This window comes from Callospermophilus lateralis, chromosome 14 (assembly GCF_048772815.1).
Source record: "Callospermophilus lateralis isolate mCalLat2 chromosome 14, mCalLat2.hap1, whole genome shotgun sequence".
Taxonomy (NCBI): Eukaryota; Metazoa; Chordata; class Mammalia; order Rodentia; family Sciuridae; genus Callospermophilus; species Callospermophilus lateralis.
The window spans coordinates 60,181,223-60,196,951 of NC_135318.1; the positions used below are offsets into that span (position 1 = coordinate 60,181,223).

Genomic DNA, 15,729 nt, shown 5'->3' on the forward strand with positions numbered 1-15,729 from the left:
GGTACATAATAGAATCAAGTTGTAGCCCAATAAACCTGAGCACATAGTTAATAATGCATGGGACAATAACTAATAGGAGAAGGATACAAATTATAGGACCCCCTGAAAGAGAACTTAACCACGGAAACCTGTTTCCCAAGCCAGGCCAAGAGTTATCCATTTGAATTTTGTTGATCTCCTTTCTTATTTCATCTATCTGTTGTTGGATAACATTAGAATAATTTGTAATATTAAAACAGCTCATGCCTGGGAATTGTTGGCAGCCCAAATGATGTCTCAGTAACTAAGAAAGTCAATAGCTGCTCCATTTTGTAATATACTGAGGTTTGGAGTTCTTTTATCTCTTGATTAATTTCTGCTAAGACTTGTCGAAAGGTTAGCTGTTTTGCTAAAACTACAGGCTAATTTAGTGATTTCTCTTTGTATTCCTACCACTAGACCCAGGGCTGGCAAAAAGAAAGCTGCTGCAATTGTGATGTCCAGTGGGTCCAGGAGGATTAAATTGTCATTGCAACTGGAGGGCAGACTTTGGGTAGCTTGGTGGGAAATGCCAGAGATGGCAGTAAGGGAAAGATCCATCCAATAGGGCAGATCGCAGAGAATTTGGTAGGCAAAGCCATCTTATTACAGACAAAAACCCATCCTGTAGGAAGTCATTTGCCAAGGGGTAGGGAGATATTTTGTTCAATAGAACAATTTGGTGGGGGTAGGGGAAGGGTGAAATCTATACATAAACAATGATTTTGGATAATCAGTGAAGCTGGCAAGGCTGACTATGCATGGGACACAGGCCAGTCTTGCTGTGTAGCCCTATCACCAGTGACTTTAACATAGTCATCATATTTTACAGACAGGCCTATAAGATTACTAGCTAACAATTGATGGACTGAGCTTCCTTCTTGTATGCAGAAGGAACTTTTGCTCATAGTGTCAACAGCCAATTATAACCCAAAGTTTTGATTATTTATAGAATTTAGGGGGCTCATAGAAATATCCAACTTAAAGTAGCACTTGAATAGACAGTATCCACCAGGGCCCCCTTTTTAAGCTTAATATAAGAATATTTTTCCTGAATTTTGAGGGTGAGCTGAATATTTATAGATTCCAAATTTTATTATCCCCTCGAGACTGATCTGTAAGATTTTTCCATGGTTCCTCCATGAATAACTGACTGAAAATTTCTTTGTTTTCTTTATATCATCTGATAGGGCCAATTATTGGATCTTGACAGGAGTAAGTAATTTAAAATTTAGTGGGAATCTGCAACGACAGGTCCTACCTGGGCTACAGAAGGGGTGCAAGGTTTGTTGAGGCTAGCATAGCTAAAACTCAAGGATACATATATATTCCAACAGGTAAAAATCATTAGCATAATGTTTATAGTAATAAAGAAAAACAATAAGAAATTAGTAATAAAATATTAAACCTTGGAAATTTTAATTTTAAAGGGTCCATGCTCAGTCACTTTCCACCTCTGGTTGCTAGATTCTCCTCCAGTGGGTTCTGTAGGTGCCTTCTTAAGATGTGAATGATGAATCTATGCAGGAAAACCAGCATAGATGGAAATGGGAGTGCAGAGAATCATGATGTAAGGACCCTTCCACCTGGGTTTGAGGCTGTTAGTTTTCAAACGTTATATCAGCACAACATCGTTGCATTGAAATGAATGATCAGGCAATCAGTGTCCAATGGATTGAGCAGCCTGGACCTGAGGAAAGATCTTATCCATGATTAGTTGTAACCCTTTGAGTGCCTCTGAGATTGGAATGTCTCCTAGCAGATCTTGGTATATTCTAGGAACCATAGGTGGTGGCCGCCCATAAGGGGTAAATTTCTCCTGATAGGGAGTGTAAATGGGTCCTTAACAGGGCAAAAGGCAGAAGATCAACCCAGTTACCACCAGTCTCAAGGATTAATTTAGTCAAGGGTTTCCTTCAGTGTTCTATTCATCCTTTCTACCTTCCCTGAGCTTTGAGGGTGGTACATACAGCATAATTTCCAGTTTATTTTAAGGGCCTTTTAAATCAATTGAGATAATTTGGCCATGAAGGCTGGGCCATTGTCATACCCCAAAGTTAGAGGGAGGCCAAATCTAGGAAAAATCTTAGTTACTAGTTTTTTAACTACTATTTGCGCCGTTTCCATCTGGGTTGGAAAGCTTCTTACCCAGCCTGAGACAGTTTCAACAAAGACTAACAAGTATTTATATCCATATAGTCCAGGTTTAATTTCAGTAAAGTCTAATTCCCAAAATTCACCAGGTACAGTACCTTGACTCCTGTTTCCTTGTGGAAGTTGGTTGCTTTTAGCATTTACCAGAGCACATGTCATGCAACAATTTGAGATATCTTGAAGCATTTCTTGATGTCTCAGAAGCCAAACATAGGATGAGTTTAATTCTGACATCTTCTTGGGGGATAAATGCATCACCTGATGAAGATCAGTTAACCATTTTCTCCCTAATAGCTTAGGTATGCAGAGTTTTCTATGTGGGAGGGTCCACCAGCCATAACAGTTTTGTTTGGCCCCCATCGAGGATTATATCTCTTCTGTAGTGTATGAAGGAGTCTCCTCCTCAATTTTAACTGAAATTTTTGGATAACTGGAGAGTTCTAGGATAGCTTGATATCTTGGCTCCCTAAGGACTATTCCCCTGGCTGTTTGATCGGCCAAGTTGTTATCCTGGGTCTGAGGACTATCATCTTTGCAGTGTTCAGGCCAGTGGATAATAGCCAATTTATCTGGCAACAGACAGCCTCCAGTAATTGAAGAATTTCTTGTTTATTTTTGATGGTCATACCATCTGAAGTTTATATATCTGTCCATGCACATGTGCTGTAGCAAAGGCATAGTGGCTATTGGCTTGAATGTTCACCCATTTTCCTTCTGCCCATCTCAATGCCTGCGTTATGGCAATGATTTCTGTTTTTTTTTTTTTTGGGCTTATGAGCCCCTGGGCAAAGCCTGTGCCCAAATAACTTCTTTTTTCCCTGAAACTACTACTGCTCCCACATACCTTATTCCATCCTGGACATAACTGCTGCCATCAGTGTAAAGGTCTGCATCTCTGAGAGGAATGTCAGTCAGGTCTAGTTGAGTATCTTGGATGACACCCATCATTATATGATAAGGGTCTATAGCAGGGCCCCCTAAACTTTGCTGAATGGCTGATTCAATAGGAAAAAAATGTAGTGGTAAAGTACACCCATCTCACTTCAGCTTGTCACACATTTGCCATTATCTTGTCCCATATCCTAGGATCAAAAACATCAGCAGCACTTATCCATGGGCTGGTATCAATTACCATGTCCCAGAACCTCTGAGCTTCTCTTATTTAGGGCTAAACTGTAGTATCTAAGAGAGTGTGCAGTACTTGCAGCTGTGAGTCTTTGGTGGAACTCAATAGGTTCCCCATTTCCCTTTCCTCACCACTTTGTGAGGGGCCACTCCTTGTCTTATAGGCTTACCTCACGTCCCTATTCGGGCGCCAGCAGTGTGGGCTGTCTCTCTCATCCAGCAAGGAAGTCCACAGAACAGGATAGAGGAGTGTTGCTGCAGAGTCACTAATCAAGATCTCTGGAGACCAAGCAGGAAGCAGGTCTAATTTTATTGTTTAGTTACCATGTACATATACTCAGGCAGTAGTTAAGTAGATTACAGGCAGCCACCAATGCAATGTCTGCTGTCTTTGTAGTGACCAATCGAGAAGTGGGCTGTGGAGCAAGCACAGGGACTACAACACATGGCCTCATGCCCAGGGCTGTGCCTACAGGGTAAGTGGCCTGCTGCTCATACGCCTAGCATGAGGGAAGTGGCCTGCCACTCAGACGCCCTTAATGTATGCCATGTATGCAGTACTCCATGCACTTGTCCCCACAGTTAAAAAGCTCTTTTTAATTTTTTAAGACATAGACAGATGCAATACTTTTATTGTATTAATTTATTTGTATGTGGTGCTGAAGATCAAACCCAGTGCCTCACACATGCTAGGTGAATGCTGTACACTGAGCCACAACCCCAGCCCTACTCTTTCATAACTTAAGAGTAGGATAAACTTTCTTGAGTTCACCCTCTAGGGAATAATATGGTTCTAGGTTCTCTTTAGTTTCACTGTAGACATTGTTTCGTGGACAAGCCTTGATTCTGCATTCTTATACTCATGGATATTACTTTCTTTTGACTTCCAGAAGCAAGATCTTCTTTTCTGTGAACTGATTCTTTGAAAAATGGACTCTGAACAATAGTATCAAATAATAGAGAAATGGAAGCCCCAGATGACTGTAAAGTTTTCCTCTTTTGGACTTTGGTCACAATTCTTTCACCCACAAATTTCTGCAAATAGCTCCTTGTGTCATGTAGACATTCTGCCATCAGCCTCTTTCATATGTGAGAGGTACTGAGGATCCTTTATCTCTTCTTATGTAAGTGAATCCAATGTAGCTGTTACTATAGCTTCCTCCCCCTTGCCAACAGCCAACAGTGAGAATCTTGGGCTTCTCACTTTCTTTGTCTGTCATTCCTGGGGGTAAGGCCAGGAGAATACTTACAAGAGAACATTAGTAGAATATAAGGAAAGTGAGGGTAAATAAAACAGGTTAACATGATTTTTTCATATTTTTTTTTTGTCAGAAACAAGTCAACACACTTTGGTCTCATTTTGTGTTAATAAATTCATTCTTTTTGGTTTTTTGGTTCGTGGAAATTTATACAAGGGATATTTTCCCATTGAGTCATATCCCCAGTATTTTTTTTTAAAATTTTGAGACAAGGTCTTGCTAATATATATATTAGCTAAAGTAAGTTCACTAATCAGATCAACTTCTATGGTTCCAGAACAACTATAATTGCTCAACCTAGACGGCTTTTTCTTCCATACCCTGGGATACTAACTGTACATGTAATATATAATTATGACACACAATTACCTATTATAATGTGAAATATAACATATTTAATCTTTAAAGAACATTAATAAGGAACACTGAGATGATCTCCCTAACACAAGAGCCTGGGGAAGGTGGGCCTATCATCTCCATTTGCAGGATTTCACCTTCCCAGAACTGGGCCATTTCAGTGCTACTACAACTCTCCTGTCATTTTCTCCACCTAATTCCACCTTCTGGTTGGGAATCTGACCTCCCTACTGGCTGCCTCATGCCTTTAAACTCCAGTTTTGTGACATTATTCTCCAACCAAACCTACTGCCACCTGCTAGAATCTTAGGATTTCCATGCAGCTCTAAACAAATTTGGAGCATCGCAAGTGACCAGTGACCAGTAATCAGTCGTCAGAGTGGCCAGTGGACAGTAAACAGTGACCAGTGAACTCCATACTGGGAAACATGCATTCTCTAGCCTCAGCTACCCATACATCCTCTGGGGTGGTATCCTCATCCTTTGTATCTGCAATTGATGTGATTTCTTCTCTGACCATTTCAGGTAAGGAAAGAAACTCTTTAAAGATTTTCATTAGACTTTTACCTTCCTAAATTTACTAATGGAGTCAAAAGAGCTTAGAATAATAAGGGAAAGGATAAAGCTAGAAATCTGGACACCTAATTTCACTTTTGACTTTGACATGTACTAGGTATGGGACTGGACCATCTTTTACTCTCTCACAAAATATGTTTCCTCATCTTCTACATGAGGATAACACACTGTCCATGCTCTGGTCCCTTTCTTTTCTAATATTGAGTCTTTTGGGGGGTGTTTGTTTCAATAGAAAGAGAGAAATCCAAGGCAGGGTAGAAAACAAGCACTATGTATCAGGAGGTTTTCTCTATAACAATCTCCCTCTACCACAATTTCCACTTCAGTATTTCAATTTTAGTGCTATTCAAAAAAAAGGGACATTCACATATTTTGGAGCTTTCTGTTTAAACAAGTAAAAAAAGAAATAGAGGGAGAGGAGAGTGGCGGGACAGGGCTGTAAGGAGGCAGATATTTAGGGAAAATAAGTTTGTAACTGTTTAAGCACAGGACCACAGGAACTTGGTGTGGCAGAAAATATAACAATATGGAAAAGAAGGGTGAATATAAAACAGTTGAAGAGCGTGGATATGATCTCAAGAAAAAAATGGTTGGTTAGAATGGAACATGGAAGAGAATCAAAGGTTTTAAATTGAGACAGAGAGCATAGAGTGAAATCTTCCCAGTGCTGGAAAAAATGAGGCCGGTTTAGAGAATGTTTAGATTAACAGACAGTTACCAAGAAAACCAAGGCTAGAATTAGGGTATCACTGGGGAAAGCAGCTTATTAGAAAAGTCAAATTTGGTTGTTTGGGGTTTTTTAACGGCCTCTTTGAACACAGATGACCTTGACCATTGTAACATTCATACTTTAGAAGTATGTTTTAGAAATTATTCTTCCTATAAACATGCTAATGAAAGTGGTTAGAGAGAGGGCTGGGGAAATAGCACTTTCCATGTCCTATTTTATTCTGATTTTTAAACTACATAGAAAAAAACTACACTTTAGAAAAATGATGTGTCCTAATCTGCATCAGAAGGACATATTCCTTTATTTGATAGTTATTTTTCAAGCAGAAGCTGTTTTTGTCTTTATAGTTCTTCTAAAACAGAGTAAATATGAATAGTTATTATATAGTTATTAATGGTTTATAACCTAAGAACCAAAAGAAAGAACTGCATAAGAATAAAAAGTCAAGCTCCACATCTCTGATTCCACATTTATCTGAAATAATTTTGTAAAGCCTTTTGGGTTTTTCTACATTTCAAAGAATTGTTTTGGGCTGCGGGTATAGCTCAGTGGCAGAGTATATGCTCAGCATGCTGGAAGCTCTGAGTTTAATCCACATCACCAGTAAACATTAAAAATGTTTGTTTTGGGTTGGGATTGTGATTCAGCAGTAGAGCACTCACTTAGCATGTGTGAGATGCTGGGTTCCATCCTCAGCACCACATAAAAATAAATAAAATAAAGGTATCGTGTCCAACTACAACAAAAAATTTTTTTAAAAAAGTTTGTTTCAATTGTACTATTTTATTCTAGTGTTGATGGCTTTCTCAGACCTCAGCAATAAGATTTTCCTGTTAAAGATTATTATAAAGCTGGAGATGTGGCTCAAGTGGTAACATGCTCGCCTGGCATGCGCAGGGCACTGGGTTTGATCCTCAGCACCACATAAAAATAAAATAAAGATGTTGTGCCCACCGAAAACTGAAAAATAAATATTAAAAAATCCTCTCTCTCTCTCTTTCAAAAAAGATTATTAAACTAGGTTTTGAAGGTAAATATGACTTTCATAATATTTTAAAGTGTTTTTCCTGCTTTTCTATAACTGAAATTTTTATCAAAAGTGTTTTTATATTAATTGAAATATCTACCAACTGGGATTAATGCTTTTACTTGGTGTAGGTAATATTTAGAGGAAGATGAACCAGCATAGTAATGAAATACTTTCCACTTCTTCTTTGTTCTCTACATTGTAAAAATTTTCTTCCTCCCTCCCTCCCTCCCTCCCTCTCTCTTTTGTCCTTCCTTTTTTTTTCTTTCCAGTGCTGGGGATTGAAAGCAGGGTCTCATACATGCTAGGGAAGCATGCTACCACAAGCTATATCCTCAGCACATTTTGTTTTGTTTATGTGATAGGATCTTGCTAAATTGCCCAGGGTAGCTATGAATCCTTGGCTTCAGCAATCCCCCTGTTTCAGTCTCCTGAGTGCTGAGATCAGAGGCCCACCCCACCATTATCAGCTTCACAGTGATTTTTTGCTTTGTTTTTTGCACATGGCATAGTTTTATTTTTTTATTATTGTATTTTTATTTTTATTTTTTATTACCAGGGACACTTTACCACTGAGCTACATCCCCAGCCCTTTTAAAATTTTATATTGATAAAGAGTGTCCTTATTATGTAAACAACAGGAAGTAAGTAACAGGCACAATCTCAATTCTTGAGGAGCTTCAATTTTAATGCAATCATCTGATAATGTTTATTTAAAAAGAACTCCTGGAAGAGCATGAAGACTAGAAAATTCACAGGGTTGGTTTTGGCAAAAGCAACAGTAGAAACTGATTTTCTGGGTTTTATATTCTTTTAATTCTGTGCTTCTTCATGTCATCAGTGTGATGTTCTGCATGGGCCACCTCTAGAAAGGGTTGCTGAGAAAAACATACCATTTATTCTTCATTGACCTTGTACTAATCTTTCTATACTGTAAATTGAAACTTTTAGTCTTTGGATTAAATAAAAAGTTCTGATATTTAACAGAGATGCCTCAATTTTATAAAAACTAATCTGATAGGAATAAAGGAGTTTGTCTCATTTAAAAAATCTCTTTTTTTAAATTTAAATTTTCTAAATTTTCAAGGTCATTCTCAAACTTGCAATCCTCCTGCCTCAGTCTCCTGAGTAGCAGAGATTAAAGGTGTGTGCCACTGCTCCTGCCTTTTGTGGAAATATTTATCTACATAAATTGTGGCTACCTATATGTTCATTTTTACTTAATTTTGCTGCTTATTACACACATTTTGTTGACATAGCTTCTCTGTTTATATGTACTGGTTAGAAATTCATTTTAAATCACCTTCAGTTGTGATTTAAAATAGTATTCACTAAATTAATAGTATTCACTAAATTTCAGTAGAAATTCACTTTCATAATATTGCATGCAATGATAACAGAGCTTAATTTGTTAGTTAATTTGCTATGCTTTGATATTTGCTACATATCCAAATGTTCATTAGTATCTATATACTTTTTTGTTCTATGTTGTTTTTCACTTTTTTCCTTTCTATCTTTCCAGAACTTACTATATCTTCCTCCCTATGAATCTTATATAATATGTAACTTTTATTCATGGTTGAATTATCACTGTTAGTATTATTGTATTATTGTAACCACCTTACAGATTAGTACCTGAAGCTACTCTCAGGTAGTCATTTTGATGAAGGTTAAGAAGCCAGGCTTGAATAGGGTGAAGAATGATCCTTTAAATTACTGTCTGGATGGTACAAGTGAACTCTAGAAAGTAGTATGTGAACTGCACAAGCAAAATGAGACTCTGAAGGTAACAGTGGTGATGTCAGTACTGTTTTATATGAAACAGAAAAAATAAAATTCTATTCTCCTGACTTAAGGTCTTTGTCTGCAGCACAGAGTCCTGGCAAGGGAACAGGTTTCTATAACCTGGTGCTGATATTGAACAAATGAATTTTACTTCTCTAAACCTCAGCTTACTCACTTGCAAATGGATAACATTAGATGTTCTCTAAGTTCTAAAATGCTTCAGTTCTAGGGCATAATCATAAGTCAATATTAGTGCAGGCTCAAAGGAAAGATATGGCAGGGAAAAGGAAGCTATTAGAAAATAATGTGTAAGGCAGATCACTTGAGTTTTCTGAGGCCAATATGCTTCTCTTCAGAAGAGTATCAAAGTGCTCCAACACTTGCAGGCATTCTAAACGGTTTGATGTAGGGTATCTAAATGCTTATTGGTATTAGAGGTTTCCTGACTACCACAACATTAAGATGGTACTGTTCAAGAGTCTGTCAGTCTCATCAATTGCTTTCATCACCCTCTTTCTTTATACAGAAAATTTCCAAAACTTCTTCTTTACATGGAACTGCACATTCTCTGCAGCTCTCTCTTCCTGTGGTGACCAATGCAGCTTCCCTGACAGGAAGTGTCTGCAACTTCTCCAGAGCCTCTGCTCCAGCTGCCACTTCAGCATGGTTATTGCCCTCAACCCGTGGCACCTCTTTTCAGCACTCATGGACAGTGCCTACCTTTATCAACATTCTAGCCCAGCCTTGGTGTCTGGGGTTACTGGTCAGAACCAGATCCCCACAGCATCTGCCTTCTATTAAAGTATTTTTGAGTGGGATATAACAGGAAGTGCTGAAAAGAGCTCAATTTCACATGGGGACTTTAATCTGACTGTCACTGACCAGAACACAGCAGATTCTTCCCTGTCTATGACATTCCAGTATGACAAAACTTCTGAAGCCAATGTCATGGTCCCTGTGTATCCACCACTATCTGCTAGGCTTGTCCAGGTGACATAGCCTGGACATAGCCTCTCACTACCCCACCAAGAAGGAAGCCAGGTCTACTACTATGATCAAAACACTCTGGGGACTCTGCTCTCTGGAGAACATTGGCCCCTGCCTGCAATTGTATGGCTCTGTGCCATATTCAGGAAGTAGTGCTGCTGCCCCTCAACCAGAAATGGTGACATCGCTGAAGGAACTTCAGCCCACAAATGTCCACCATCAGTCGCTACCTATGGGATCTACTACTCTGTGTCGACTCATTCTATCACAGAACCAAATTTTCAAGGTGAGTAAAAACAGCAAGAAGGGGAAGGAATAAGATCACCATTCGAAAGGAGGGTGCAGTTTGCAGCTGGTAGCTGTGGGTCCACAGATCCCTAGAATTTAAGTCCTGAGATATTAACCACTATCCTTGTTTAGCACTCCCAATCTCAGCATCTGTAAGATGAGAATGCAGGACACCATAATGGCCATCCACCACACATTTAGGAGACCTCCAGAAGCATACTTATGGAGGCTACTTTTTACTGCTTTGGCAGATCAGTCCCCCTACCCAACCACATTATAAATTTATTTCTCTCATTTTACTTTGGTCTCCTAGGGAGATACTTGAAAACTTACCATGGTACTGAGAGTTTAATTTTTCCTTAATTTACTCAGGACTTAAACTTTATATTCAGAGATGCTGTCCAAAGTAGGAATTCTAGGAACTTAGCATTGCTATCCCAATGCTAGCCTCATGGTCTCAGACTTTCCCCCTTCTCCGTGGAATGTGCCGTGTGCTGGCCCAGGAAGCCATGTCCATAGTTCTCCAGTATCCAGTGCCAACACTGCTCAAGGAGTAGAAACGTAGAATTCTCTGTGGAAAACTGGTAAATAAATAAATAGATAAATAAACAAAAAAACAAAAATAACTAACTCTTTCCTGAACTGACTCTGTTTCTTTTTCCTTGACCTCCTGGGACACTCAGAGAAGATAACCAGGGTCAATTTTTCTTTGCACCAAATCCTTCACAGAAGAAACCATGGACAATATAGTGTAGTCACTTTGGATCTTTTGACTCTGTATTTGGTTACTTTTCAGAGTCCCTTGAATTGAACTGATTAATACCAAATGCTAAATTTAGTAGCCTATACCATAAAGTTCAGAGAACCTACTTTTGGTAGGCCCTAGTAATATATAATATATATGTAAGGCACAGAATATATGTCCAAAAAAGTGTCCAATCACTGTGGAGAGATGGGAGATATACAATAAGTGATAAAGAGCATTCTGATAGTATGAAACATACAAGCACTAGGAATTTTGAAGAAGGAAATGATCACTGAATGGAGGCACTTAAAAGAACCCATTAATAACTGCTGAATGAATCCATGAAGGAAGTGGAACAGACTTGACCTGAGTATTAATGAGAAGGACTTAACAGTGGAGGGAAACCGATTTAGACATGAGAAAAGGAAGAGAATGGTACTCCACCTGGAGCTTTTCAAGAACCTCGAGTGCACTGCAATAGGGCTGTGCATCAGAGGGGACCCTGGGGTTGGTCTCAGCATCTCTGGCTTCACAGACCCCCCAGAAATGCACATTAGCAGCCAAGGTTGTGAGGGATTCAGGGAACACAAAAGAGACTCAGGCTGTGGTGGGAAGGGCCTTTGCTTGTGCAGATGTTTGACTTTCCACTGTGTGGGGTTGCAGGAGTGCCCCAGAATTGTGACAAGCTATTTTCTCCTTTGACAGATTAGAAATGAATTTACCATTCCCTACATTATCATCCCCAAGGAAAGTGCTGGGTATGATTATTGCAACATGGAGAACAAAGAACTTTTTCTCATACAGAATCAGCAAGGTCTCACCACACTGGGCTGGATTCATGGAAGCAAATCTGGGCTCTCTGAGGGTTCCTCACCTCTTCTACCTTTGTGTTATTAACATTGCTTGTTTCTTTTTTTGCTCTGATTGTATATACTTTATTTATTCTTTTTCTCTCCTGTGGGTACAGTTCTTCTATACTTGACTGCTTTTACTAAGAAATCAGCAACCTTTTCCAGAACCTCTAAAACTGCTGTTAGGTCCAGCTAGTCTGTCCTCTACAAAGACAATGGAATTCTCACTCAGTTTTACCTGTGCTAAATTCTGATAGCTACACAAAGAATGTAGAAAAAAAGAGATGAGTCTTTCTGATTATCTCAGTCACAGTGGATCCTTCCCATTAGAACAGCTTCAGAACTTCCCCGAACGCTTACAAAACACCCATTGATGTGAGGTGCCTGCTCAGATGGGCTCAGTGTGAACAACTCTCTGCTACTTCCCTATAGTAACTGTGTCAGAGATGAGTTGATCTTACTGGGGCTCTATCTCTGGTTGAGATACATTACAAGAAGAATGTATTTGGTACAAAATGAAAAATTTATGAACATGAAGATAAGACTTTCCCAACTTCCTGGACACTATCATCAGGGCACACTGCTTTCTACAGGAAGGGCTTTGTTCCTATCTAAGAGCCTTCCTCTCTGGGATGGCCTCTGTTGTCGGTCACAATTCCTTCTGCTCCTGAGCTGCATTCCTTTTAGTAGATTCTCAGACGTGAAGCCTCTTCTTTTTGACCATCTAGCACAGCTCTTCTTTACATCAGTCATTTCTTTCAAGTGCAGTGTTCTCCACAGTCTGAAAGAGCCCCTGCAAAACTGGCTGCTGTGGCTTCTCTGGACATTTGAATGAAACCTGTCTCAAGCAGTCTTCTAGAGACAACCTTGGGTGGATTCATGAACTCTGTGTTTAAACTGATTCACTATGTAGGATGGCTGACAATACTGCAATGTCATTGGAGAGTAGCAGTACTTTCTTGATGCGCTTCATTTGGGATTCCTATGAGAAGGTATGTGACACATATGTAAATTATGACCGCCTTTAGTGGTACTATTTCCTCCTAGGATCTTCGACTCTGCACTCCTCAAGCTGGATACCGGTATATTGAACCAGCTCTGATATATTATGCACAGGTATCATGAAAGTTTGACTGCTGCAAAGAAAACTGAGTTGGTACAAAAGGCAAAATCAGACTCCCTTTTCAGCAGCAAGATCTATCTATGAACAATTTTATCATTACTTGACAACCATGGTTGGCTGCCTGTGCACATACAAACCATTTGAGAAAGGAACATATATTGACCTCCAAATCCTAGAAAAACCTCTAGTAGTACAGTACTACAATAGTTTAAGTTGAGTCTATTGCCCTTCTCTATTAAGCTTTGCTGCTTCCTTTTCTAGTGCAGGAAAGTACAGAAGAAAGGACAATAAACATGAGCTGTCTTCAGGGGAAGAAATGGAAGTGGTATTAAGAGCATTTATTCTCAGAAGGGTTACTTGCCTTGAAAGTCTTTATAGGAAGTAATATTCATGTTTCTTCTGTGCCATGATCACAGCTGTCCCCTTATCAGAGAGCATTACCACCATGATAAATGTTTCATGAATATTGACATACTGAACATGCCAGATTAAAATCCTTCCTGAATTCCAGAGGGGCCAAGTGGCTCAACTTGTGTTTCACTATTCATTTCACTAACAGACTGCCGTCTTCAAGGAGTATTTAGCATGACCTGTCCATGGCTTAGGAGGGCCTTGGTGTGGCTAACTATATTTCATGACTGAGGTTTTTAGCTTATTGGTGTAAACTGACCTCTTCACCATGCTCTGCCTTCCACCAAATTATAGACGAAGAGAGACATCTGCTTTGTGGTGGGATTTTCCACATTTTTTAAGCTATAAGCTGCATGGATAGAAGAGAACAGATATATATAGTGGTAGTTAATACACAGACATCCTCATGCAGAATACTACCTCTGTGAAACCTCCAGGGATATGCCATTTTTTCTTATGTGAACAAGATCAGCAGTACCAAATTAATAACATACAACACATATGACTCTAAGAGCCCTGAGGAGCTGATGGCCTCTTGGGCCTTCAGTGGTAGGAATTTGTTTAGGGAAGAAAGAAAGAGGATGGGGGGATAATGAAGACATTTCTGTTTATACTGATGAGGTTTCATGAACCTATTTTATTTGTGTGTATATGTGTATGTATATCTACTTTTTAAATTTTCAGGCCTAAATAAACTAACTGCAACTTTATTTTCAAAAGTAATTCAGAAGCTTTTTATGAATTTCATATTAGCTCACCTATCTTGTTGAAAATATCAATTTTGCGGGATTGGGGTTATATCTCAGTGGTAGAGCACTTGTCTAGCATGAAATATAAAGCTATAGTGTGAAGGTAGGACTGAAGAGAATTGAAGAAAAAGTAGAGAGACCATTTAGGTTATTATCATGTTCTAGCACTGGGTTCTATTCTCAGCATAGCAAATAAATAAATAAATAATGACCATTAACAACTAAGAAAGTATTTTTAAAAAAGTATAAATTTTTGCTTCATTGCTACTGTATAACTATCTTGCTCTTAATAAAATTTACATCATTTGAGAGAAATGAACCTGAATTTATCTTTGTCTTAAGGGCACATCCTTATTGTTCTTTTTCTTGAGCACACTAAAACAACAACTATTATTATTGGATAGTAGAAATCTCATTCATTCATTCATGGATTGAATTAATATGTATTGAGTTCCTTACTATGTGCCAGGTATTCTTCGATGTGCTGGTTATACACCTATATCCCATACAAAAGTACCTGCTTTTATGGAGTTTACAATACATTGAAGAAGTCAGGCAATAACAATATAAGCAATATATACTATCAAGTGCTAAGAAGAAAAAGCAGGGATTAGGGTCAGAATGTGGAGGACAGAGAATCTCATAAGCATATGAGTCATTTGTCTAAGGAGGAACATTCTCCACAGAGATAAAGGCAAGTGAAAAGGCCTTAAAATATTAATTTATGTGGCATGTTTAAGGAGGAGCAGAGGCTGGTGAGAAGACAGCATAATGATTAATAGAAAACAGTGGTAAGAACTAGGGGGAGAAAGGCAAAGATTACTGTATGAAAGGTCCATTTACCCTGGTTTGGATATGTTAATAGAGGCCATTAGTGAGATTGAGAAGAGTGGCACAATTTGGCTTACTTGTGTGAAATATGAAGCTATAGTGTGAAGGTAGGACTGAAGAGAATTGAAGAAAAAGTAGAGAGACCAGTTAGGTTATTATCATATTCCAGGAAAAAGTCTTAGGCTAGTCTCACAGATGATAGAAAAGTGGTATGTTGGATTCAGTCTCTATTTTAAAGGTAGAGAAGTTAGCATTTACTGAAGGCTTGGATATTAGGAGGAAGAAAGAGAAGAGTAAAGAATGACTCCTAGATCTTTTTTTTTTTAACCTGAACAACCAGGTGAATTGTGAGATAGAGATGAGGCATACTGGAGGAAGAACAGGTTCTCTCTGGCTTGTTTTCTCTTCTCAGACTCATCGCACACAGACCACCTTTCTATCCAATGTTGACCTACACACTTAATTTTCCTACAAGATGATGCTGCCAGAGTCAACAGTTATTGTCTGCTCCCCAAGTTTCAGGAGTGAGTACACAGGACCTGGTTCTGGATGTTATAGGGAGGCAGTAGCAAAGAAAGTCTCAGAGCAAAACATCTCTGTAATTGAAACAACTTCTTTATAAAATATAAGGATTGTAGCACTGATTTGCTGTTTTCTAAAAGGCTTCTTGCAAGCCCCATATTCTGATAAACCTATGATGCTTATTTTAAAAG

The 15,729-nt window shown here is 38.8% G+C and overlaps 1 pseudogene; it reads left to right on the forward strand.

Moving 5' to 3' along the window:
* Nucleotides 1–9,694: 9,694 nt before the first annotated feature.
* On the forward strand, nt 9,695–13,435 carry LOC143379996 (centromere protein I-like; annotated as a pseudogene).
* The last annotated feature ends 2,294 nt before the right edge of the window (nt 13,436–15,729 follow it).